This window comes from Varroa destructor, unplaced genomic scaffold (genome assembly GCF_002443255.2).
Source record: "Varroa destructor unplaced genomic scaffold, Vdes_3.0 BEIS01000001.1, whole genome shotgun sequence".
NCBI lineage: Eukaryota > Metazoa > Arthropoda > Arachnida > Mesostigmata > Varroidae > Varroa > Varroa destructor.
The window spans coordinates 69,036,412-69,062,765 of record NW_019211454.1 but is presented as its reverse complement, the minus strand read 5'-3'; the positions used below and the strand labels follow the sequence as shown (position 1 = coordinate 69,062,765).

Sequence of the window (26,354 nt, the reverse complement as noted above, 5' to 3'; positions counted from 1 at the left end):
AGCTTCTCCAGCGAGTTTTTATCGAAGCTGATAGTTTGCCGAAGCAGTCTTCATAGCTGGAGGGTCGCTGGTCAGATGTTGTATATATTCTTCTCTGTTGTCCTTTTAACTGCCTTCTATTTATGACAAGTGCATGAGAAACCTGAGACTGGTAAATGCAGCCCCAGGAGACACTGTAGCACGTCCTTCAGTGCTCGATTTTGTAGAGTCTCCACCTGTCACATCAGTATGTTCCATCTCACTTTCTTCTTCGTTACCTGACTTCTAGACGTTCCCATGTATTGTACCCTTTCTCCTAGTGATATGCCGGAAACAGGTAAAGGTTCACCCCCTCTCCTGTTTTGCCCATCACTTTTCCTGTCGTCTCAGAAAAAGTCTCGTCCTTGCTCTACACCTGGGTGCTTTGTTGTCTGTAGTTACCTTTGAGAGAAGTCTTTAGTATAGAAGCCGTCTATTTAAAGGAGTCCGTCCTTCGCCTGATACAGACAAGCTGCGCTCCTTTAATTACCTGTTATAAATTCCGTATCCTACTCTGCTTACTTCCTTAAGCAGTTCTTTGAACTTTCGTTGTGGATTTAGCTCCTTTGTCTGTACTATAACCGTGTTTACCTTCACGGCGGTATTCTTTGCGCACTTTGTCGAACGAAAAGGCTGTTCATATTTAACATGGGAACTTGTTTCAGTTTCTCGCTTGCATGTGGTTTGACATAGTAAATCTGCATAGGGCAATCATGGGGCAGCAAGGAAGGATTGTACGATACGAAATAAATTTTTTTAAAAAATTTTTGTTATTGTCCATAAATACTTTTGTTTATTTGCCATGTCATGAGCGTAAGTAAATAAAAATTACATCAGATGAAACCAGGGATTATACTACAATTGTGCTGTTTTTTGCTTAAGGAAACACTAAGCACGTGCGCTTTTTTTAAATAGCTCTGATTAAATAAGTGACTTCTTCAACTACACGAACGCCTGAACTACGAATTTACATAGGTTCAAAACCTCATCTTTCGCAAACCATTATGAAAACGACTTAACAAAATCCATCGTGACTCGGCCATGTGGAGGATAAGGGTAACTATAGAACTATTGCCAGTCAACGGTGTTAGTCGCCTAGTGGGAAATACATGCTTGGGAACCCAGCGTAGGTTTCTAGCTTCCCCGGAAACAACACATACGAGATTATCAGGTCTGCTGTTGTCAAATTTCCTATTTTTTCGTGCCGGACGTCTTGTCTTGTATAACTAAAGTTATACGAACGGCGTTTTCTTATAGATATTTGCAGACTCCAAATGCGATACATGAAAAAGCGATATGACGAGTCTCACGTGCTGTAACTGTGAGTCCAAGTAAGTCGAAAAATAGCCAAGAGGTTTCTCATTGTTATAATCAAAAGAGCCAAGTCTCCGTAGCTCCAGGTGACTTCTATAAGCTGCTTAGTGAGCAGCGTCGTCAAGGCCATTTTGGCCTCGGAGACGACTTTTTGCTAAATTTGCGACGGCCTATCCTTCAAACGCCATACTATCGCCGCTACACATGGAAATCCTTCGCATCAGTTCGAAATTCCCTATTCCTATATTCTTTGTCGCATGTTTAGCCTGGTGCACGATAGCCAACAATTCGGGTCATCAAGTTTAATGCAGTTCTTTTGACTCGTATAGATTTGTCGTCGTTATTTTTGGTCTATGCTTTCTACTTGCGAAAACCTTAGGCTCGATGGATATTTTGAACGTTCATGATTTCGCCCATCTTACAAAAACGATGTACGCATTTCTGTTTGTGAACGGACCACAGAGCACCAAGGATGCATCGTGCAGCTTACCCACTTATGTCACGGAACTTAAGATCATTGGGTCGATATGACAACTTTGAGCCCAATTTTCACTACTCTACTTGTCATCTATTGCCGAAAATCATCGAGTGAGTAAATGATACGAAACTATCAAAGGTTTTATGGAGACATCTGAATTCGAGTAGGTGATATTATGTTATTGACATGGATCAATCGTTCTTTCATATCGCCAATTGCGTTCATGTAAATTTGCTAATTTAATATGGCTTAGCGTACAAATTTGAGCAAGCTGAACATTATTGACGTAGCTTTTCAATACAATTGTGAGTGCCGAGCGTGGAGAGATGCAATAGTGGTCATCATCCAGCACAGATAGGCTAACAGCCATCAATGCAGCAAAGAGCGTTGGCAGAAAGTTCAAACAGAAAACGCTTACTCCTGTTAAGTTGGCTAAGTGTAACTAAGCACCGCATAGGTCGGTACAGAATCCAACGTGTAGAACTTGATATTAGAATCTAGAAGATTTTTTTCGATGCGACGATTTTTTGTTTACCTGTTCAAAGTTGTTGTTTTCCCTCTTACGCCGGTGTAGGATTAGTTGTTGGCTCCATTTAGAAAAAACAAGATTTTGAACTTAAGTCGTAAAATAGCTTTGGTTGATCGGCAATGCGAAACGTTCAATAGAGTAATTAATACAATTAAATAACGAATAGAGCAAAGCCATGGTACTAGCGTCAAAATTACTAGCTGATACGCAAAGTGCCTGCAACACCTCTGTCTGTTCTGTGAAAACTTCCGTGAAGAAAACGTTTTAACTTATTCGCTTTGTTATCCATTGTGTAGAAACGGTCTGCGACAATTTGCTATACAACGTCAATGAAATAACCGTTAAACAAAAACGTCTTAAACTTTCAATCAGCTGAACCACATATCGACTCTGGGCAAAAACGCCTCAGAGCAAATGGGAACTTTTAAGAAATTATTAAGTTATGTAAATTAGCGTTTTTAATGAAATGTCAAATGTTCGACGAGTCACGAAATTTGAATCCGGTACACGACGGTAGGTGTGGGCTTTTTTTTTTGGAAGTAGGAAGTTTAAAGTTAAAAATTATGTAAAAGTGTCGTTTTATTGGGAAAATAAGTAGAGAAATAGAAATGAGACAAATATAATTTATCACTAGATCTAGACTATTTATATTAAAGAAAAAAAAAGCAGTTGACTATTATTAAAATGTATTTATTCATTTCTGGCGGAGGACGAGGAAAGCCCGCGAGCGTTAGCTGTGGCGTAGGGTGGCGGATTCTATCTGAACTACTTTATATAGCTCTACTATCGTTAGATAATTGTCAGACGTTTGTTTTAATTAAATTAAACGCATTCTATTTCACTTAACGATCTAAGAAGTTGTTTTGAAGGTAGACAAACTCGACCTGCCGCAAGTTCGACATGACGTAAAAAGTATGTAAGTAGTTAACAGTCTAGATGTGTCTAGACTGTAACTACATACAGTCCAGTTGAAAGTCCAGTGAAAGTTATATGGAATGATGATTGTTAACGACCTCCTTTACTTTATTATTATGGCTATGAAATACTTCATAGCCATAGCCGAAGTCGTGACTGGAGCCCTAGGTACCATTATTATCATTATAAATTACCATAATAATCGTTGTAATTGTTTTTCCATTTTCATAGCCGATCTCAAAATACGTTATTCGTTAAGATTACGCCGATTATCTGATAATTCCGCTCTATGATGTTAAGTTTTGTTGTGAGTTAATTTAGTTAACGCAAGTTTTTTTTTTTTTTTTTTTTTCTGCAAAATCACACATAGTGCGAAAGCTTGAAACGCAATGTGCTTCGTGCCTAAGAGACTCTTTGCGTATAAATTTCAATGCATTTAGGTCGTTGATTACCGTTGAAAAATTTAAACGGTAAATTCATGTATAGGCACCTACGATCTCTTAGCATCTGCCAAACCCGTACAACTCTGTGTGATCGACTATTATCTTTAATAATATGCTGCATAGAACCCTGTACACCAAGATGTTGAAAGGTCTCGTTGTCCATTTCGTCATCAGTCGTACTACTGTTGACATTGTTCTAGTAGGCAAGTGCCTGTAATCTAGATAGTGCGAAAAGCGAATTGGCGTCACCATACCTTGAAGAACATTGAAGTCCATTAGACCTTGTCGTGTTAGTTAGACGCACATGGACTCGCTTAAAGTTTTCTACTTTGAGCTGTTAGGGGTCGACCGATATAACATAGGCTTTGCTGTTCGCGCAGTGTGAATAGGGAAAACTCGAAGCCACCATCATTTCCTTTGCTTAAAAATTTCGTTCAGGCCATATTATTCAGAACGGACCCATGTCCAACGGTAGAGAACATACATACACTCTGTTATACACACAGTAAGCGACTCGAAAGGGACAGACGAACTGGTGAACACGAACTGGGGAGGACAGTGGTAAGGGGATGGTTTTTATCATCTTTAAAAATGGCTGCCAAAGCGACGTACGGCAAGAGGGAACCTGCTCATCCAGTTCGCATTACTCTAATGTCCTATACAGGGCGTAGTCTTTGCTCTGTCTTTTCCCCTAAGCGAATTCAGCTTACGCAAGAGTAGAATTGGGAAACTCGGGCGTCGCAGAGGCACTGAAGTGGGAAAGCAGCGGGTCGTGCAGGAGGGTACACCTACACCTTTAGCTAGCGTGTCGTGAAGGGGAACAGAGGCGGATGTTTCAACCTCGTCGCCCGGTTTGGATGTATCCGTTTTTATCGTCGCTATAAGAAGGACGTCTGCGCAGTGCAGACGCGTTCTCTTTTACTCTTGCTTTTGCTACCACCACTGACCTGTTCCCAGCGACACCTCTCTCCTCCATGTAGATACCCGATTCCAAGGAAAGACAGATGTGCCTTGATCCAAAGGCCTGTGCAACGATATGCTATATGCTTATGCAGTGCACGCAACAAAGATCTCAAAGCACCGTTTCAGTGGTAAGCAGATGCGGAAAGCAGACTTTCAAAAGCTCTCCAGCTATAACGACATACACCACGTTCAGGTTTGCACAAACAACGCAACAACGTATGCAGGCAAACTTTTCTGATCAGCTTATAGCAGGTATTCGAGCATTCTATATATCAAACGACTATATGATATAGGAAACACCGTTCTAGGTCATATATATATTCCTTAACTAGCTTTTGATATATATTTATGTATTATTCATTTCAACTTATGTATTTACTAAAGCACAGCGAAGTTGCATGTACCTTGAAAAACAGCGTCGCCAAATTGGGTTAGCGTTAAATGTAGACCCGTTGATTTTCCTCATATAGCCAGAAATACCGCGTTACCCGTGAACAGCTAGAATTCTGTCAGGCATAAGAACTGAACATGAGAAGCCAACATTAAGTAGGAAATGCTCAGCAGATGTTGAAAATCTGCGATCCTACATTTTTGCCGTTCGTAAAAGACACGGTCATACTGCATATATATATATGCCGTGTCTTGCTAGCTTATTTTCGGTAGCTTTCTGTCGTTATTGCAGTAAACCTAATCTTGGACTGACGCGCCAAGGGTTAAGTTCTATTTGGCCTTAGGGCCCCTGAGAGACGAGGAAAAGAGACTTGTTGTAGTAGAGCGAAAAAGAGCGTCGGTTTATCGCGGGCAGGTTGGAACAGGGCGAAAACGTTTGGTGACTTCCGAGGGTTCATGAAGCCCTGGTAACAAATAAGGAATAGCCGATGCGGCCACTTGAGGGGTTACGGGTGACTAAGTGCAGGTTCTTCGTTCGCTTGACCGGGTCCCTTATTGCGGCCACAGGCCATGGGCGGGAGACCATACAACAACTCTCTGGGAGAATCAAGAGAAGCTCGACGAGCCGCCAACTCTACAGTTAGGGACGACAACTCGAACTGAAGCGGAAGAAAAGTACAGCAAATAGAACAGAAAACTTGGAAAAGGTCTAAATACATTACTCATAAGACTAAACCGAAAATTGGCCTATGTGTCAGTGGACCTGCTGTTTCAAAGATCTATTTTGGGAAAGAAATGCATCATCAAATACACGATTTGGATACTTCTCATCGATAAAGTGAAGTGATTAACTAAAAGTAAGAAAATTGGAATTTTCAAAATGTTTTTCATTTAAACTTACATAAAAAACGAATATCGGCCCGCAGGCTGCACTTGATGCAAGCGTGTATATTTTTGCCCATTTATGGGCTAATTTCTGATTACCGATTAAGCATTACGTATATTATAAGCGTAAATATCAGGAATCAAAACCATTTAGTTCATTTGGATCAACTGCATTGTTAAATGTCTTCACTTTTTATAACGCGGTCGTGTAAACGTGTAAATATTTATTCGGCTTAATAAATTGGAATATTAGCTAACCGTACATTAAATTTATCACACATTCTACTATTGTTACAATGTTTTTGTTTACATCATGTCATTTATTCATATTTTGTCATTTATTTCTATATAATTTTATAACTAAAGCTCGAAGTAATTCATCATCTAAAGGATTGAATTACGATTAGAAAACAGCGGTATGAGACGGAGCGATTTTTCAAGGGTGACCTGTTGTCTTTGTATACCTTAGCACGATAAGGTGCCTTCGCTTTGATCAGTTTCCTTTGGCTGGACGTTTAGGATACTGATCCTTGGCGCCGGGTGACGATACATTTTAGTAGTGAATTTATTTCATTATCTAAAGTCTAAAGTGGCCAACGTACGAGTTGGCTGTTTGGGAAAGCTGTTTGACACGATAATTAGCGGTATCAAATTTGAAGATCAAAGAAAGACGAAATTGGAAGAAACTGCCAACTCAGAAGTTCTTCTACATGCCATTTTCGAGTGTACGATGATACGCCCGTCTAAAACATAGAAAAAATAGAACCGACGTACGCGATTACTAAATTTACGGTAGTTTTCCTTATGTATATAGAAGTTCCTTACATTTGTTACATATGTCAATAGACTTTTTTTATTAGTACCAAGTTTAGAACGAGCCTTAACTACAAGACCTCAAAAATATCGGGTTTATCATCGTTCAATACAGAGACAAATAGTCATACAGTTCTAACCTGTTACGAGACGCCATGGAGCAATTTTCCTTGTAAACGCGACGTGCTTCTGCATCTATCACGCCGATGAATTTAACTAAGTGCGTGTACACGTGCTCTAATGTGACCTGTCGTGATCTTGTCCCTGTCCGTCTCGTTGACTTCCCGGTTAATCATACAGGATTACGTTGTGTCGTCTCAAGTTCTTTACATTACATCTTTTGGCAGTGAGATAAGAAATATGCCACCCACATGGGCTTACGCCCGCCGATTGTGGCTCCAAGGTGCTACTGGGCACACACGCGAGACAAGACAGGCCGTTTGCGAGATAAAAACATGATCACGGTAAAATCGTTAAAAAAAAAAAAAAAAGCAGGCGAAAAACAAGAAGACCTAATTTGCCTCGTACAAGATTGCTTCGCGTGACACTAAAACACGATGCATTCATCGTTCTATAGCGATATCTCTCGCATGGACTATATGATAATGCTGAAAAATTATTATCGAACATTACTGTAAAATTACCACAATGTACAGATGGAATATCTATGTATGTTCGGTATTATTATAAAAATTAATAAACAGTACTAGTACTATATTGAAAAAATATCTTGACTGTTAATATATATATAGTGAGAATAAGAATATAATGTTTTCTTCTCCTTCTATTTATTTTTATTTAAAAAAAAAATAGCGGTTTGTCTAATTGCTTCAAATCAAATAGGGCTATATATAAAGTTTGTAGTTGTTTTTACCCGATAGAGTAAATTACCTATAATCTAGTTTGGAAATTCTGATTCGACTATATGACCGCACTGATTTTTACTCTGAACTTCGATACATAATTCCCCAGATCAAATGCGATTGATTCCTCAAAATCAATGATGAGTTTCATAGGTAACAGAGCCTTAACGAAGGTACAAGTATTGCATTTGTTTGCCTACATACAAAGACCCTCATCATTAAATTTTTACATGTCGCTTGTTGCTCTGCTTGCGAAGTCAATTGAGGCTAGTTGATTTTACATTTTATTATAAGACTATATTGAAAGTTATATGTAATATATGCGATGCATGTATAAAACGAGGACGTATTTTTAACAGTTCGCTCTTAGTATACATAAAAAAAATACAAGCTTGAAAAATTAGGAAAGCATCTAACCTTGTCTCCAGCAGGTCAAGCCTATCAAACAACTGCGTTACGCAATAATAGGATGTTGCCTGTTCAATAGCTTAACAAGAATAAGGCCTTTGTTGCCTACATTGTGTGTACTTTTTTGGATCTATCTTTGGTCGAGTGGTTTCAACAAAATTTGATCGGAAAGCTAAAGCCATTGAAAAGTTATACATTCGTCGTTGTATTTTTGTTTTTTAATTATGACAAGATTCAAACTTTGGCCCAGGGTCGCTTAGTTACATCGTATTAGGTAGGAGCAATGCAAGATGCTCTAATTTCTTAAGTGCAATCTTATTAACCCTGAGCAATTCGGACTAGGGCGGTAATTTAGCTTCAATCGATAGATGAACTATCTCAATATATATTTGAAGCATTTTTAACAAAAATACTCAGGAATATATTAAAGGTCGCGGACGAAATCAACAGATGGAAAAAGTAGCAGCATACAGCGTGACCTGTATCTAACATGTCAAAAGAGGCTCTCCAGCGAATCATCAAACTACCAGCGATTAGTAAATTGAGGCTAATGATTAACGGTGGGATAGGGGGCTTCTACGAATACAGTTTTTTTTCTAACGGGATGAACCGTTTTATAGGGAAAATACGCTACAGTCGTCGGTTAAGGTCGAACTAGCCTATTAGCTTCGATTGGACCTAAGTTAATTATTTCAACGGCCTTGAAATAATTAATCGGTTTCTGTAGGAACGACCGTAGAAAACGGTACTTGGCAGTTGAACTCAGCGATATTTTTGACCAGGGCAACTTTTACGTCTTTCCAGGCGAACACCTGAGAGTTTGTTAGTTTCGATTCAATTGTCAGTTCCGAATGTAATTTCTAATTAGCTGTTACTATTACAGATTTAGTTTCTTTCACATGTCTTTTTCTGATAATCCCTTTTTATGTAGGTAGTGGAACATTTTCTTTACAGCACTCGCCCAGCTCAATTTGGGATAGTTCCTATCCGTTTCGCTAGTTGCTATTTCTATTCTGACGTATGCTTAGTGTTTAGTACTCTATCAGTCATCATTAGCAACAGCGGCACGCTTATGGAGTCTGTCGGCGCGCTGTTATTTTATGTTGTAGAGGCTGATTGTACATGACGGGACTTCCGTTCCTTTTCACTAGGAATGATATCGGCCTACGTTCATCAAAGAGGGACTGCATCCGCTCTTCTCGCCCGCCTGCCCGTTCGTTCGTCCATCCGTCCGTTCGGCGGAACGTTTGCCTGAACATCGAATAATAATGTTATGCGTTGTAATTTGGCTTCGTCCAATAAGGCAGGAATTTAATATTGAGACATGCAAAGCCGGGGGCCGAGGGTAAAAAGCACAGACTGCGCAGACGCCCGCCTGGCACCAGCCAAGGAACAGGGGCTCCTCTAACGTAGCTCGCGAAGCTTTCAAGACAGCGGGAAAGAGAGGCTAAGGTAAACTGAACAGGGAACGTGCGCGGGCTGTGGGATGAAGAGATGGAAGCTCGGTTTCTTCGTCGTCTTCATATAAACGCCAGTAACGATAGTCGCGGTAATTAGGAAATTAAGGAAACGCTCTCAAGTGTTATCGAAACAGTCGCTCATGTGGAAATTGTAGCCACGAGCAGAAGAAGCTCGAAGCTCAGGGGTGGCAATGGAGACAAGAAGCAGGGAACTGAAGCCGATAAAGAGGAAGTGAAATACAACAGAAGTAAGGCAAGATTATAAGTGTAGAGTAATAACATTAATAATCGCTATCATAATCACACAAGAGGGTTTAATCTTCTATAAAACGTCCCGCTTACGTTAAAAAATATAATTAGCCCATCTGAAAACATCGTCAGTCGAACAATCGTAAAAAATGACCACCTGAGAAAACAGCATAAAAGATAGTTGACAGCAAAAGGCGGTTGTTGTCCAAAAGGGTTATATTCTGAATCTGGTAGGACTGCAATGAAATGATGGGTGCAAAAAAAAACTGTAAAAAATGACCAATTGGCCCTCACTTGATAACAACCATAGAAGTCGGAACAAATAGAACTAGAAAATATTTCTATATGTATTGCTGTGACCATTTGATGCAGCACCTAAACATGTAGCCCCTATGAAAACATTTTGTATTCTGACAACAGTTATTTAATTATCGCCAGATAAGAGTACCGAATATCCTTAGATAAGTAAAGCTATGTCGACTTCGGATAATAAAATATCAAAAAAATGTCTTAAAAAAGCTCGCAGTAGCTAGAATAAATTTAGCGGAACCAGTAAGCACCCTGCGAACTATCGGTAATACAGGGGCTTTTTCTTCTAGACCTTGCCATTTTTATAAATACATTGGAAAATTGACAACCATTTTTTGTACTTAACGGATAATAGTTGAACATACATAACTGATTTCAACCCAACTGCTCTGTTCCAAGGCGTCCAGTTAAGTGATTTGTCTTATTCCTAATAAAGGTAATTGTTTCTCGTATAAAGGGGCATATGTAGGTCAAACAGAAGCAATTACAGATATCCCCTTTTTGGGTTCCGCTAGATACCCGGTGTCTGACCGAGAGTTTCCATACCCCCCCCCCCCCCCCAACATAACAAGAACGGCCATACGTGCAAATATTGCAGACTATGTACCAAGCGTAAGCGGTTTACAACATCGTCAGTTACAATGTTGGAACTCGGCAATAGCTGCTGATTTTGCCGCCGCTTAAAAACTATCAACGCCGCTCTGATCGTCAACGATATTAGCGGGACGATTGAGTAAAGACGAATACGGCATCGTCGAGAAATCCTTTCAACATCGAACGTTGAAGCTGTGCAATATAATCTTTTAATGAATTTAAATGACTGTCACGGTGGCGTAGTGCAAAGGAACTTACAAACGTAAAACATCAAAGTGACTCTTTAACGGAAACAGAGTAAATTTTTAACACTTCTTAACCCTTTCATGTCAATTCACAGGTCAATTATAACCAACATTGGCTGATTAGCATCACTGCGAGAACATTACGTGGTAGGTTCGCTAAATTTAGAAAAAAAATCTGAGAAACATCTTGTATTTATTCGCTGACCACATAGCAATAATGCCCCCGATATTTTTCATTATTAATCGCCAGAAATTGTAGATGTTCTTTTAATTTCAGAACATGGTTTTTATAGGAAACTAGAAGTAATTGTAGCATTACAAACACGCACGAAAACGAAGCCTAACGTTTTCTTCGAAGTATAGTCTCACAGCAGACAGTGATAGCGCCAAACAGTTTATAAAATTGATACGCGGCGGGACCAATAGGGACCCCTCGTATAAAGTTTCGAGGTAGCATTAATTTATAATAGATACTTTCACGGCTCTGCAAAAAAAAGACAATTATGCAACATACATCTGTAGAATATCTGCAGGTGGTTGACTTGACGTTTTCTTGTTCTTTGCACTTCTGCGTGTTTCGTTTACGTGAGGTTTGTGTTAAACCGAACGCGCTCGTACAAAGAGGATGACTGCAGCTGATATTTCTTTTTACAGCATCCGGAAATGAAGGTGGAAACGTCCGCGGCTTCCTTCCGACCTGCCGGTCCTGAAATATGGTTATGGGTTATGCTCACAAGGGGGAAACAGAAGCGATGGCGTAGAAGATTCCGAGGAATAGCTGCAGGATCCGAAAGAGACATCATTTGAAGCAGGGCCTAGTGTACAAAGGAATACTCAACAGACGCCGATACGAATTGACGGAACGGTAAAATGTGGGGCTTGTAATCGCATATCAGCTCGTGCTTTAAGCATAAATTAACGTTTTCATTTGCATCTGTTCTATTTGTATATTATAATTAGCACTTTATATGACTCTTGCGACATGCTTACTGTGTAAGCAATAGCGGTAGCAACTTTTAAAACATCTGTTCTACCTAAAACTACATGTTTTACTATATATCAATGTACTTGCTTTAGCAATTGAACATACTTGATGAATTAACTAAACAATTTTGTGACTTAATAAAATCTTTGTTGACTAAATAACGTGTTCCACGTTAGTGAACTACGGACGGTATCTAAAATATGCGTCGACATTTAACAGAAATCGACGATCAATTGTACTAGCTGATAAGAAACGCTCCTTTAGCGCTAAGCCGATACGGGTTTTTCTAACAACAGAAACAGAAATTAGCGTCGTCAAAAAAAAAAGCAGATTTTTGAGCAACTTAAAAGAATAAATTGTTTTTTGTTAAACCGGATCTCACTTCGCAGTTGTGCACCATTATTTGGGTCAGCCTGTCGGTAACAACGACAGCAACAACACCACTGTTCCAAAGCGTCATTGTGGCAGACCGGCTTTTGGGGACGAAGCGTTTACTTTCATCTACCCATTATTGCAAAATAGCAGACGAAGCAAGACAGGTAAGGCCGATGGAAGCCGTCTTCCAGATGCTGTCCACTTTAAAGTCCATTAGATCCAACGAGAGGCTTGAGAACGTGTCTCCATGGTTTCTTCATGAACGGCGGTAGCATGTGGACCGTTTTGTTGTTGTAGTACTCGTTTGGAGAGCTTGTAAAAAGGAGCGGTATCGAGCGTTGATCTTAAGGCAAAGGCGACAGGAAAACGCTAGCTGAAAAGCATAGGCCGGACAAGGTAAGCCAGTATATGCAAGATATACGTATAGAAAAGGCTGGCCAGCATGGAATAATGGCGAAGGCGATAGATACCTCGTGGCTACGAAGACGGGCAACTTTTATTCCTCTTCAATGCAGCTTTCTACTAGATTTTACTCTTTTCCCCGGCATTTGAAAGGCACCAGCGTGATTCTAATGATTACCATAGTGTGTCCGCTGATTCAGCTTTGCTGAAACTCAATAAAATCCCCCACACAATTCTTTGCACCGCCTTTTGTAACTCGTCAAGGTAAAATTTCAAGCTTCGTTTCGCATATGAGGTAAGAACAACATATCCGCTACCTAAAGCTAACTCGAGAATAAAGCAACCGGATAGGACCGTTGGAGGGGGGGGGGGGGGGGGTGTATTCTTAAGCTGTGCGAGGTAACTGATGGTCGCTATGCTGCCATTTTGATAAGCCATCGGAAAAACACTTTTGATTGGAATTGTTAATTTTTCATGAATTTATAGACGGTAAGACCCCATTAGTCTAAAAGGTAATGGCAAGTTTAAAACACGGAATTTACTATAATTAACTTCATTGAGAAGTCTGCCAGTATAGATAATATCGATTTATATGCGCTTCCCGTTATCGGAACGTGGAACCCTAAGGTTACAAGTCCCCAGCGTTACTCCCATGCTATCCCAATGGACGAGACATATCTTTTGCTGGCCAATTCATATGGCCAATTCATAATATTTTTCGAATTACGTTTTATTAACGGTCAACACTTGAACAAATATGATTCCGATGTACTAAGAAGCTAAATCATAATTTAATTACATCTAAATAATTTCTAAGTAATTTAATTTCAATTCACTTTAATACGACTATCTTACTTAACGTTTTGCAAATCTTGAGCTTAGTAAATACTCCGGATTATCATATATTATATTATCTAAGCTTTTATATATTACCTAAGCTTAGGAATATATATATATATATATATATATATATATATATATATGCCTAAGCTGTTAGCCGATATATGGTCGGACTCAATCGGACAAGTTCGTAGGGGCAAAGAAACCCGTACCCGACGAAGTTTATGAAAGTGACCAAGGCACCAGACCCAGGGACCGGACAACTGTCCGAAGCACAGCTCGAGCAGAGTTAGCGTTGCCACAAGAAGGGTTGATTGGCAAAGGAGACCGCACGTATGCCGTATGGAGAACAAGCGCCACTATACGGTACGAGGTTGCCCAATTCGGGCCGTAAAGACTCCATGAAATGCAGGCGTTGGGTACGTACTACGATGGTGGCCGTAAACCGAAGGATATGGCGACGGCACGCAGCCGTTGGTCAACCGGGGAGCCTAGCACTGAGCATTCAGATACCGAATTGCGGAAGGCCCAGTCGCATGGGAGACATGCGAACGCCGTGCAGACGCTACATAGCTAGTAGTCATAGCCGGGTGTTATGGTCAGAATGTGCGCAATAAACAGCTGCGAACTCGAACGCGATTAGGGTAAAGGCTTTAGCTGCCAGCTTTTATAATTGTTAGTCGTCAGCCAACGACCTGACCCGTTACAATACAATCCGATTCAAGTTGGGTAAATTTCCAGGCTACGGCCGAAATAGAACCTGACCACTAATAGTGCTAAATACCTCAGAGACGCTTTATTATGACGTGAACGAAAGTCTCCTGCGTCGTGGATAGAAATCACAGCCCGGACCATTATTCCGCTGGGATCTTGGACCTGCTGAATCACAAAGACTCATAAAACCTTTTGCTAGAGTGTCTATAGATCTGTTGAGTGTCAGTAACTAAAGTCCCAAAATGCGCTTCTTGTGAGAAACCGACCCTTTTCTAGTCTTCAGTTGTCAAACTCTGAAATTTGGTTATGCCATTTGGAACGAATTTTTTGTGCTCACTTTAGCTATTTTTTATAGCTGACCCCCCGATTAATTTTTTTTATAGTTAGATGAATTAAAAACACTAGTTTTGATACGATGTCTGAGGGTCCTTAAAGATAAACAGAGATTCCGCATTCTGACATTATCTGACCCAGTTGAAAAACCACTCTTTTTGTGGTTTGGTTAGAATTAACCTTTCTCGTCATTGCGTTACATACTGTTTTCGATTTTTTTTCCGATTTTGCTTAGTTAGAGGGGCACTTTACATTCCTTAACTTTCTCAGCTACATTGCCAGTTGCACACTTCAATATTCCAACCCACAGACAATTGCGATCATTTTTCTGTGTGAGCCTGATTATTGCAGTCCAGTGCTCTTCCGTGTGGTCCTTCGTAAACCCAACATGAAGCTATTGAAATTCGCTTCAAAATAAGCTATAGTCACAGCAACGTTGGTATCACCGAGTGAAACAGACTAATGATAATTACTATATTACATATCGAACCATGTATATGGTCCCAAGAATGAAAGGAAACCAAATAGGATACCTGAATTACTCGCTTTTCATGATTTTTTGTATATTGTCGTAATTGTCGTATTGTCATTGCATCGTACATGCTCTTTTTAGCAGCAATGTCGTCACACGATTAGAAAGCAGAAGGCGCATGAAAAAACCGCATAGATACATAGACGTAGTTGACCAGGCCCGATAAGGCGTGATAAAATCTCTAGATGGCCTTATGAAATTGGCCAATAATTACGATCTTACGTTCATCAGACGTACGATGGACGTCGTTTGTAGCGATTATTGTCTGCAATGATACGCGACTTTCTTTCCTAAATATCATAGACAAGAGCCTTGAACGTTCGCGTGCTTGTCAGTCATTCACTAAGTCTGCTGCATCGCGTGTACAAACTTTTCATAGTCCCTCTCTTTTACTGGTTGCTACAATATGGCTTCCTCCGATCAACCTGGGCAGAGCTGCAACCGAGAATTCCCTCGAATAATCTGATATGGCAGGGCCTGCCGTCTGCTACGAGCTATACCGGATTGACAATTACCTTGATGGCCTGCCTCTGGGAACGAACTCTTTTTCTTTTCTTGTCAAACCTAACTCCTCCGGGAGTCTTTTCCTTGTCGGTAACATACTGCCCGCTGGCTTTCCCAGAAGTGCATAACAAAAGGGGTTTCTTTTTCAACACGAAACATTGTTTTGATACATTTTGGTTTTTACTCAGTTTGCACGCTTCTATCAGTTAAAGTTACTGGATAACTCGTTCATGTATTCCTCCCCTTCACAATACTGAATTTCTGGATGAAGTGCTGAATTAGCTTGAATTTTGTATTGTGTATATGCATGTTGTACTCAATGGTAACTTAAGGTTAATCGATTACCTACAAATAGAAAACCGTTATGCTGTTTTACGATGCCATTGACTAGTTGTAGTTAATGGGTGCGATTGAAACAGACTGTATACCAGTGCTCCAATAGGTTTCTTCTCGCTTAATCAGGCAGCTAAAACATTATATTACAATGATCTGTGAAGACAGGAAGCGCAGAAGGACCTTCCCAGCATGACACGGAGTTCAAGGACTTCGCTGGATCGGTTTTTGAGAATTATTTGTCCCGCTAGAGATCTTGTTCGTCGCACGTCACGGTGCTTACTACTTGATTTATCAATGTTGCAGATTTCCTAGAAAGCGTAACACGTGGCAAGTTTAGGTATGAACGAGTTAAGACATATCGGAGTCTACAATTCAAAGGATACCAACCTGATGATACGTGATATCATACATCTCATCGTATCACAAGGGAAATATGAAACAAGACACGCAAAGGCATTATTTCGCAAAAAAAATTCCTAGGACATTGAACGACTTATGAACTTTTGCTCATTTTGCTTTTAGTACCTCTATACGCGCACTGCAGCGCTCGGAGGATGAAAAAGTTCGGCCTAAGTTTGCCCCGCAGGTGACTTGGGGCAACGAGTAATAAAAGAAGAATGTCCTTTTGTACTACCTCTTCTGCGCTAAAAAAACGAAAATAAAAGAAAACCATGAAAGGTGGTACGTAAAGTGGCTTAAGAGCTCAGTGTAGGCTATGCGAAGCCGCGCTGATGTTCACAGAGAGGTGGCGATGAGAGAGGAGAGGCACGAGAAGATCGGTCCCTATGGAACTAAGTAGAACCCCGCGAATTGTTCCGGAAGAACTCTCTTGAGGCCACTCCTTTACACCCATGAGAACTGAATAGATTTTTCCAGCGCGCTTTGTTTATAATTAAATTTTTTTATGAACCTCTCTAACTGGTGATGTTGAGCGAATGTACTGCTAACGCAGGCAACCGAGCTTGGGCGTTAATAAAAATAACGTTACGTCAACTTTGATCAATTGGAAGTAGGAATAGTTTATCGCCGATTGTGACTCAAGCCTGGCCATCATAATAATTGTCGGGGATAATCACAAGCAAGAGCCAGCTAATTTGACCTCAGTTATTGTATAATTGCGTCTGTATTGTAATGGCCGAGTATATGAGTACATCTTGTTTGTGTTATTAATAGTGGAGTATTGAAAGAGAAGATGTTTAATTTCGAAAAGCTTGTACCCATAGCACAGAGTTCTATGAACCACGCTCAAACATGTTCGCCCATTAGTAACAGCCGTAGGTTAACTGTGTTCTTAACTCTAGCTGAGCTTATTCAAGTAAATAAAGCTTTATATCTAACACACAGATAGAATCCCATGAACATATAGATCTGCTTTGATGGAACACCTCTTAAAATTTAGAAATCGTTTTTCAATTTCTTATTATCATTAGTTACATAACTAAATGTGTAGGTTGCCATTGTTTTCGCTTTCGGGCTATATTTTCTAACACCAATATTGTAGGGTAAATGTAGCAATATATATACATGTTATTTTATATATGGCGAACGTGAATAGTATAAAGTTTAGGTGCATATAGCCGTTTTTTTTTTCCACAAACAGCAAGCGCAGCTCTATATGGGTGTCGAACTTATAAGCAGCAATGCGATAGAGGAGACTTCGTTTCTGTATCTTAGCAGCGTTGCCTTCAGGCAATACGCGGACGGGCATTCTACGAAAGGTGATCGTGGGGCGCATGTCGTTAAAGTTGTAATATCGAAACTATGCTTTCTCTAGAAGGACGGGACTTGAAAAAGAACGAAGTCTAAGCGCTTCCCTGCAAAGGGGTCACCGATGGGGACCGCCAACGGCGAACAAAGTAATTTCGGACCCATAAAGAGAGGGCGCCGACACCGGTTGATACGGATAGCGGACGCCTGGTGGTAACACGCCCTACGAAGCCACTAAGCGTGTGGACGGGCGGCCGCGAAAAATAAGTAGGGGCCAGTCATTGCAAGTGTCGGAGTGCGTATATGTGTATCTAGGAGAAAATTCGGATGGGATGGAAAGGAAAATGGTGGTCGTGGTGGTGAATGTAGTGAGTGTAGTAGATAGTGGATCGGAGCTCCCCCAGGCCTCACTGTATTGTTGTGATGAGGTGACCGCTGCACTGGAAGGGAAGTGGGGCACAGTGGGTGGAAAGGACGTAGTCTGCCGTTTGCAGCTTCTGCTAAGACTTTGGTTCCTGTTGTTTCCTTCCTGCCTTTTGCTCCCTCTCTTGGTCACTCACTCTATCGGTCTATGGGTTTGTTTCGGCAAAATATGTAGGGCTGCATTCTGCCGCTGTTGGGAGGAGCATAAGGCCGAAGCTAGCTTTGCATGTTTTTTAAATTAGTTTCACAATCATTCGTTTTAGGCAGTTAGTCATACAATTGCCAAAGAATACTTCGACGGCTATAGGATAGAATAAGGGAATAACACACATGTTGAAAATGCGTCGAAGTTTATATATATGTCCCCTGACAATTTACGTAAATATTTTATATTTTTTATATAGACCCAATGTGACAAATTGTCAAGTAGATAAGCCCTAAAAATGTAATGTATTTTTTAATAGATCGTTTTTAAATTGTCGAATTAGGCTATCGTAATTACAGTCTTCAGTATTTTCTGAGTCTTTTACCTGTCCACTCCTTGTCTACATTTATATACCATTTGAAAGTGCTATCTCTCCTCTCCATACAGTGAACTGATTTTACATTAGTGCTCACAGAAGTGCATCTTCGTCGTGGAGCTATTGAACTAGCACGAAATGTTTGTACTATACAATTACGAAAACTATTAGGTGAATTTTATTGGCCAAAAATTGGATTTTGGATTTGGAGGATGTATCCCACCACGCCCGGTTGTACGATGTCGGTAAAGACCTAAGATTGCAAACTACTCATTAATTGGCCGTGAAGACAGGCTGCGAACACAACATCGTTGTCAGGCATTACAGAGGAAGGGAGTTTTGATAGACATTAGGAGTCTGAGTGTGCTGTACGTGAGGCGCCCAAGAAAGCAGAGCTTCTTATCGATCTTCAATATCTTGACCAGCAGCGAATTCCTACGGATGACAAGAAACAATGTCTCTACATTAACCTGAAGAAGTGAAGATATCGTTAGCTCCAGGATATAAACCTAAGCTTCCAGCCAAAGTTCTCTATCCAAAGAAGACCATAATTTGGGTTTGGTGAAAGTAGAAGGGTCTTATACATAGAGACTTTGAACTTCAGAAGAACAAGACGGTCAACAACGTTTTTTAACATCAATAGAACGAGGATATTCAACAGGAAGCGTTCAATAAGAAGAGCAACGTCATCCTGCTCCGTGACAATTCAGCACGGCAAAGGACATTAAAGCTACCGCGCGACACCTACAGTGGGAAATTGTTTTGTACCTATTATATTACATAGACCACACGCTGACGGGCTACAGCAGCAGCAATCAAAACCCGTAACTGTACATCTGATAATAATGAGGGTGTCCTTCACAGCAGAGCTGCAAATTTTTGGCGAGAAGGAATTAATGAACTGGCTTAGAGATGGAAGGCAGTGGGAAATACATAGTAAATTAGTTTTAGTGGTTGGATTTGAAGAAGACGTTCGGTCTTCTATTAGGCAAAACCCCCCATCACGTATGTTCCAACCTAATACGCTCTCATATTAGCAAACTTATGAAATTTCAACGACGGCTTATTTATAAGGTTACTGCCGGGAAAAATTGGGCTTGGTATTTTTGGCACAAGTGATGGAGATCTTCAAGTAAACGATAGTCAGTCTAACCAGCACGCAGGCCTATCTTAAAGCCTTCAGCTTGTCAGCAGAAAGCTCGTTTGAGAAATGAGAAGATTGTGCCTGTTTTCTTACACAGTGGAATCTTTGTCACATTGTATGAACACAGAGCAAGTCAAGGCTGTGTAAAATCCAAAAAACATTTAAAAAAAAGCTTTCAAAAAAGGTTTTCAAATCTCTCTCTCTCTCTCTCTCTCTCTCTCTCTCTAAAGGATTTTTAGTTATGACGCCTGTCTAAAACTGTTTCGAAACAATAACAAAATAAAATATTTAACGTTTTTTTTGCTTTTTCCAAAAATCTTATTCTTTGCGGTCATATTTATCTATACAACCACCATTCAGTGCGATGACAGCATCGATTCGGTACCTCAGAGTGTGTCGCTCAGAGGCTCATTTCGAATCTTAAATTTGCAAACCTGCGAACGCCCTTCTGATGGCACTAGTAGGCGAATTGACATTGTTCTGCCCAGAATGGACTCGCGGTCAACTACGCCTCATGCATGCCGGTCTAAAAGATGCAAATCTGACCTGTCTAATTGCAAAATGTACTCATTCCGGAACATGCTTACATTCTTGGACGGCCAATCCCGACACAGGGTACTATTATGAGCCGTTGTACCATCTTACCGAAAGACGCAAAATTATTCTTTATACATTTAACTTATCTACGGTCACATGACAGTTTGTAGAACATGCATATAAACTTCTTTGGGGATGCGATCGCCTTTCCGGTGCCAAAAAATTCGGTGACACGTCTCCTTTACTGGACGTCACGCTCAAAACACTAATGTCAGTCTGAGAATTGTTTTCTGGCTATAAATAGCACAACTTCTAAATGGTGAGCAAGCATTTCTGCAATTTATTTCCTTGCATCGAAGATCAATTCTTTTGTCAAAGAATAATCGAAGGCGACCTACTGCTTTACGCTTGTGAGAATTGAGGATCAAACGACACCGATAAGATACCCTGGTTTTATCGGCCCTAAAGAGCCTTACATAACCTTTATGACATATGATATACACGAGAAGCCTTCATGCACGATCCATGACATGGTAGTCTTATTATATATCAACCTTCTTCACCAACGACCTGGACGCAACGAAATGATCGTCAAACATTCGCACTTGAACAACACCTATTAAACCTTGAATTCATACTATTTTTCCTCTATTTTTCTGAACTTCCAGTTATGTTGTTTCCGCACCCTGCGCAGCAGAATATGTATTTGTAATAGCATAATCCAGGAAGTTTACTATCTTGGTCGGGGGGTTTGTCCCGCTTAAACAAATAGGATATTAGGTGATCTTTGCTCGAATTTTGAAAAAGAAGCACTATTTTTCGCCATAATGGGTTTCTTGTTTTGTCTTAGAAAGGGCAGGCTCTTTTCTAGTACCAAGAATGGCCAACTCGTGCCCGCTGCTCCCCAAAAGTCGTCCGAAATTAGATGGACTACCAGTTACAATTTAAGATATGAAACATTAAATTGTAGCCATTTGCATATTTTATTATTCGAGTCCACTGCGTTGAGATGTGGCATGCTGTGTTTTGCTTTAATTCGTCAGATAAGCTTTTCTGTGAAATCAAAACCTGAACGCAAGAACTACATACGCTGTGCGACACTTGTCGCTACCTTTTTTGCTGGTGAAAGTATAGCTGAGCAAACGAGGATTACACGTACAATTGAATAGAAACGAGCAGTATCGGGCGCGGTTTGGCATTTCAGCATTTTGGAGCTCAGAATTTTACCTAAAGGTAAGGAGGAGACATGCAGTGGCGCAGAGATGTCGGTGCTATAATATCCATAACACTGGCTGGAATAGTGGTTCGCGTTACGGTTTAATCGCAATCTGCCAGCCTATTGAACTTGAAGGAGTGTGAATCTTGAAATCTACATGAATATCGTGGCGCATGTCAGTCTCCGGGCGCTATAGCGAGCAATTTCTTGCTGAAGATATTTATTTACTTGAGGTTGGGAGGTCTGATCTAAATTGCAAACGACGCTCCATACGGTCGCTCAAGTGGCTGTTGACAAACTACGCGTCCTGCCCGTTGCGTGTAGTTTGCGACCCGATCACCTCAAGTTACTTCTTCACGAGATTATGTCACGCATTATCCTAAATGACGTGTATTCATCGATTCCATATGTACCTAGCTGAAGTGCAGTTGCCGACCTCTCAAGCGCAAGCACATTATTGCTCGCAGTAAAGAAAAAAAAGCTGCTTAGGCACAAAATAGATGATGCACGTGAAAAAAATTGTACACAACAATTTTCGGCAAGAAAGATCGGTTAACTGTAGATAATGCTCTAAGCGGCCACCTCAGAGCATTTGGTGAGGTTTAAAGGGGCTCGTCCACTATAATGAAACATTAAATGCAGGCCACTACTCAGCTAAAAAAATTGTTAAAAAATGTTACATGACATCATTAGTTCATGCGTGGCTTTAAAGGTCTTTCCGCCATTAACGACCCACCAATGGACAAGCAATTAAGAACAGCAGGGGGAAAACCCGAAGAGGGGTCTACATAGATTGCCCTTATAGACGCCTCTTTATTTGTCATACAACTCGGCCCGTTTGATGTTTAAACGGTGGAGGAAGTTACATGTAAAGCCCAAAAAAAGTACAAGGAATGATCCCATAGGCGGAGACGTCACAAAAAAGTAGGAAGTTGCCTCGCTGTCATTTTATTTCTTGTTCATGTGGTAAAATTTAGATTGCACGAGAAGGGCAAAGAGACTTACGAAATTTTCCATAAGTTAATATTACATGACGGCTGTATTACATGACTGGTATAAATTATTGTGCCACAGGTGAAGCGAGTATTTATGACAATATGGCTAGACAATCAGCGATTTAAGATAATGAAGACCTTGACCAATTGCCCTCACAACTTGGTCACAAACCTCGCTGACTGGACGTTACACTCAATATTTTTGCCGGTGGATAAATACTATTCTTCGTACTATAAAAGCAATATTTTTTTAAAATTTCGTTGTCTATCCTGCATCAATTCGAATTTTTTGCTATAAAACGTGTAAGGATATCTTATATGAACAATATGCTATTAAGCAGTTAGCCTGTACTTTATTTCAAGTTTTGTTGCAATTAATTTGAAAGATCACTGTCTCTCTCTAAAGAGCATTCATTAAAAAAAAAAATCATATATAGCTGGAAACTTCGAGTTTGCTTCAAGGTAAACGTTTACTCTGTCGCTAATTAATATGTCAACGTAATTTTTCATGTTTTCGTAACAGAGGTACAATACAGTCGGCAGTCTCTGACACATCATTCAGTAAAGCCATTCTTTAATACTGGAGAATGTTCCATTATGGCGAGGATCGAGCAGACATTTCCCGCTTCAGCAAAGAAAATAGGGCGTACACACTCGGATTTCCATGAAAGCATACTGTGATATTATGCCTATTGTACGTCAAACTAAGAATAGACAAAAATAAGGGCACGGCTGATGTCTGTTTAGTCACACAATCGTACGAAATCCGAAGTTTCTTCACGGCGTGAATTCTTTATCACACCATTACATAGTTTTTTCTTTTATTACGGATATGTAGGAAGGTTGGAGATTATTACACGAATCGAAAATGAGTAGGCTCAAACAATATAATCACCAACATGTCCTGTATTTCAGGAGTGTTGAAAATATAGTCAGCACATGCTAGGTATACATTTAAATTTTCCCGCCTCCCAGGGACGAACACATACATTTTTATCGCGAAGTATTTTTTCAAATTTTCGTATTACGGAAAGAAGCTTGAAGCCGATTGTAAGAGGCATGCTTACAAATAGTATATTAACTAATACTTACCGCATATTTAATGCACTTCTCTAAGATGCTTTTCTACTTATTCAAGTCGAACGCCCCGTAAGGTTCGATGACACAAATCGAAAACACTTTAGCTAACAAAGGGGATAACGTAACGTCAGATAGGTCGTTTTTATCAAATTTGGCTCGTAATTTTTTACGATAGGTATGAAACCTGCGAAAATAAAATTGCAGATACTCTATGTACAAATAAAACCTATGAATTTATTACTCTGTTATTGCTCCGAGAAGCTATGACACATTTCAGATGCTGTGCTTTGTGCTGAGCGGACAGCTCAGGGTGTCGCAATCAGAGCTTAATTACCATTAACCAACGCCGCCGGTCGTGGATCCGTCGTCCTGCGCTCAGTTGGTGCAGATACGATATGGAAATCATACAGACGTATACAATCGTTTCAGGAGTACGTTGAAATGTGGCGTAAGCATTTCTTCGGCGAGCAGATCGAACTGCTAGGTGAAACTTATTGTTTAAACCCTTGCTACATAATACAATGGAATATAACGCAGGAATCTATGCCGGTACTTTCGAACATTTTGTTGAAGTTTTTAGTTGCATTACTCATAAAACATACATTGCATTTCACTTGCCATCATACCTCCCAAAAAATTGATTAGAGCCCGTAGAAAGTATCCTAACCATTTTCTTGTGCTTTTAACCTTGGTTTACAGTACGAGCATTTTTTGTTAAAAAGATTACTCTAATGTTTGCGGTTGCTTTGGGTGCTGATCAGCATGCTCTAGCACGATTAGCTTTTGATTCAAATAGTCCTCTACAAAATTCAAAGTAGGTTTATTTTAAAAGTATGTCAGTAAAAAGTAAAGAAAAAAATCTGATTTTGTAATAACGCCTCAACGTCAACTTAGTATCTAGAGTATCTTCACTCATTGATATATTAACTGATGGTTCAGCGGCATCTTCACTAATCAGTCAGGTAAACTCATTCAAATCTCCATAAGCATGGCTCTCTCTGAATAGTTATAGGAGCTAAGTCTAATTTGGATTGCATCAAAGTTCCGTACGTTGTTTAATCCTTAAGTTGCTGCTGCGTGTGCTATTGAATTTTAATGGTACATATAAACATCGCATACTGATGCGCGAAACAAAATTTTCGACAGACTTGATATATTTCTATAGAGAGCTATACACATAGACAATGTAAGTATAAAAACGTTTCTTGCTCTCAGATTTGTGAAACTAAGTTTCATCCACCTTAACTGTACACATTATAGATAATTTTTTAATATACTGAACCATTACAAATAAACCCGGCAAATTTTGAAACTGAATAACTTTTGAAATATGTGCCTCTGGCAGACAAAATTTTACTGCTAAATACTCTAGTCTTCCGGAAACTTGTAAGTGAAAATCGGAAACTAGATTCACTCCAGGATAAACGAGTCCAAAAGAAAAAGCGTCATTTGGTCTCAAAAATCAATGTTCAGTGTTTTCTCGAAAGCCATAACGTAGCGGAAATTCATCGAAGGTGGCTGAAGACATTAGACAACGAAGCTTTAAACAAAACACATAACCTTGTTATGTGACGACAGCGCGAAACGTCGTCGCCATGCGTCAATCACTTCCTGGATTGAGCAAAAAATATCCAACGATGGCCTGAACCTGCTCATTTCCACGCTCTATGTTTTCGTGGTTAGGAGACATTCCATGCATCAAAAAGCGAAAATAGTAGGCAAGCATATCTTGCTAACGATTAACTTTGAAAAGCTATAGGTGAAGAAATTACATGTGGAACCCCAAATTGTAAAGTCCGCCGGATTCGCTTGTAACAGCCTAATATTCTGTGTAGGTTGAAATTTCTGATTTTGACAGACGTCTAGCTTAAGGGCCATGGAAGGCTTTCTCGCCCGTGGTACCTGTTCACTTCAATTTCACATTATCGCTAGGTAGTTATGCGGACCTACATAGATCATTCTAGCCCAGCTAGTTTAAAGTTATTCAATACTGAAGTGTACTGGATATGTTTGTAATAGCCTGTTAATTTATCGCAAATAAAATTGACGAAAGTAATTTTTTTACTAAAAGGATCTATCGACAATCAGTCATTTTCTTTTTCGTGTTTGCCACAACAGGAAGCGCGTTTTCCATCGAGAGCATCGTCGACGACGAACCAATCCAAATTTCTTATTCCCTCATCCATCATATCGTTCTTCGTATCATCTCATACAGAGGCTCTTCTTTTGAAAGATTCTATCTTTCGCTAAAGGCGTTTTTCCACCTCTTGCTTGACGCTGACAACGTAGGATCCTACTCCGTAGGATCGTCAGTCCTTTGAAAGGTTTAGAGGCTGGAGATGAATTCTTTCCTTCATCCCTGCGATTCAGAAGTCTTGGGGATGTTTCCGATGAGTAATGATACCTGCAACGGGTTTTTACATCAACATTAGTCCGTTTCAAACTTGCGCATCTTAGCCTTTCCTTGTCGACAGAAGGTGGTACGCTGTAACTTCAAAATGAACTTGATAGAAACACAGTATCGCACGGTATTGTAGGACTCTTCGGGGTCTGAATCCAGTACACGAAGAAATTTGTATGAAGAGATTAGATGGAGGGGAGCTGCGGATAAAGACAATGCTATGTTATCATATTTAGAGGATGGTGAACACTTTATAGTCATATTAATTTGTCGTTCTATATTTTTAAGTATGACATGACTTTCAATACTCACTTCTATATGTGTTTGAGGCGCATTTCCCTTTTCAAAAGATTATTTTGTAAAGAATCCCAAATAAAACACATATAAAACGTTTTGATGCAAAAGGTCACCCTTTCTGACTTTTAATTTTGCA

The 26,354-nt window shown here is 40.0% G+C and overlaps 1 long non-coding RNA gene across 2 annotated transcripts; it reads left to right on the top strand.

Annotated features, from left to right (window-relative positions):
- Positions 1 to 1,404: 1,404 nt before the first annotated feature.
- On the top strand, positions 1,405 to 25,551 carry LOC147759026 (uncharacterized). Of its 2 annotated transcripts, XR_015318718.1 has the most exons (5): positions 1,405 to 1,920; positions 10,972 to 11,023; positions 11,531 to 11,741; positions 12,251 to 12,632; positions 23,782 to 25,551. It is a non-coding gene; the product is annotated as an uncharacterized LOC147759026 (long non-coding RNA). The 2 variants fall into 2 exon arrangements; XR_015318717.1 differs by lacking the exons at positions 12,251 to 12,632; positions 23,782 to 25,551 and having other exon boundaries at positions 1,423 to 1,920; positions 11,531 to 12,231.
- Positions 25,552 to 26,354: the final 803 nt, after the last annotated feature.